Raw genomic sequence first — 2,304 nt, forward strand, 5'->3', positions numbered from 1 at the left:
ATAACAGATTGTTTATTTTTATGGTAAAACAATAGATAAAAATGTAATTAGACAATGTCAAAGTTAAATTACTACCATCCAAATATATGAAATGCACATGAAATACTACACCTGGTAAGATGTAGCCTACAGAAAGTCAACTGACAACACAGAGCTGAAACAGCAGTCATTTTCTGCGTGACGTCTTTGACTCTGCAGACGAGAACTTAAATAATCACCCACAGCCTCTTTGAAGACCAACTAGGGATTCTACAGATTAATGGAATACGTATCTGGCACACAGTGCAATTTATAGACCAACATACACGATATTATGACCCAAATTCTGTCCATTATTAAAAACTGCAACATCTCTCTGACCGTTTCTAGCCTATTTATGTCACACAGTTTCCATGGCTACCGTGAGATAGAGAAATTCTAGTGCACATTAAGTGCAACTTCAACTTTCCTTTTCAGAGAGAAGATGAATGATCATTCTAGCTCCACACATTGTTAGACTTCAACACAAGCTGTAATTCCTCCTCAACAGCCGGGTCTACAAATAGTAGTAATGAACAATATCATTGTGCAATATCTCAGATAAAATTGTATTGGTCACACACATATTTAGCGTATCTTATTGTGGGTGTAGTGAAATGCTTGTACTATAGGCATTCATATTGCCAACCACTTACATCATTGTTAGGCAAAGTCAAGAGGAAAGAGTGTGCAAAAGCATGATGACTGACAACAAAACAGGTATTTTGGGCTGTAATCATATAATGCAGTATGTCATATCTTCCTACGACAGATGCACAATAGTTCTTACGAATTTAACTAATCCCCTACCAAGAATATAAACATGTAACAGTTGGATCCAAGCATAGAATTTGAAATCAGTGTTGATGTGTGCATACAAACACACTCACAAAAGAAAGACATTTGCATATCTAGGCAAGAGACAAGGACTTCATTCCAAATGGCACCCCATTCCCTTTATAGGGCACTACATTTGACCGGGAGTAGTGCATTATATAGGGCAGGGGTAGGCACCAACTAGGCAGCTCACTTGGTCAGGTGTGGTAATTGATCAGTTCAGTGAATGCCTAAATTCAACACAGACAAATTCAACACTGCCTGCCGGCACTCCAGGACAAGGGTTGCCTACTACCCTTGTTATACGGGATAGGATAGGGTATCATTTGGGACACAGGCCCAAAGATGGTATTCTTGTTTTCTTGGCCAGACACAGACCTTCACCATCCATTTCCTCTCTGCAGAGACAAGAAGCAAGACACAAGATGAGAATGTCACTGTGAGAACAAAGCAGCGCAGCACAGGACAGGCCTGCTAACAAAACGCTCAGTTCCTTATTTCCACCACACTCAACAGTTCAACAAGGGCATGGAGGCCAGCCAAAGCAAGCAACACAATACCTGGCCGCAGAAGGAAGATGACATCATTTCTCCTCAAAATGTGTCTTCTCTTTAGCTGTCAACTTCAAAACACACAAGATGAACTCTATTGTGAGGGTGAAAACAAAGCCTTTGTAAACAGAAGGGAGATAATTTTTACAAAAAATATAAAACATTGTGTTACATACATTTTGCCCTTGAAAGAGGAATCAGATCATCGGTACTTGCTAAGACTTCAAAGACAAATCTGACCAGCTCTGTTAGGGACTTGTGTAACTAATCCTATTTTTGCCATATAAAACAGGATTATAATTTCATACAATCAATAAATTAGGTCACAAGTCTTGAATCAGTACACAAAGTATTAAGGGTCAGGTTTGATCCCCTCAATTGTTACACCATACAGTGGCAAGTACTCCGTTTCTTTGTCTGTGAAAAACAGCCTCAGTTCCTGGACAGAGAACATGTCTAGATCTTGTACGCCACCTCCTGGCAGAACACCACAACACCCAGAAATCCCCATTATATAAGACAAAGAACCACAAAAAAAAAGATAACCGGGAAGAAAAACCCCCCAGTAATGATTGAACACAGTAAGGTTCTTGACTGATGTGATGCCAGTCATCAGTAGTCAGTCCTTTAGAAGACTAATTTGTGTTGCCAGTTCAGGTGTGAACAAACACCTTAACCAGCACCCCACAACCCTCACAGAAGGGTGTTATGGGAAGCTTTGAGAGATAAGATGAAAACACATCTGCAAGATGAATTTAGCTCATCATCTCATCATAACAAGAGGGATAACGTTTTGGCATTTGTTGTAATAATGAGCCATGTGGATCAATACGTTTTATGAATTATTCCGGTGGGCGTGTAGACCATAAATTCAATCACACACAAAAAATATATAAAA

The sequence above is a fragment of the Salmo salar genome, chromosome 06, assembly GCF_965601325.2.
Source record: "Salmo salar chromosome 06, fSalSal1, whole genome shotgun sequence".
NCBI lineage: Eukaryota > Metazoa > Chordata > Actinopteri > Salmoniformes > Salmonidae > Salmo > Salmo salar.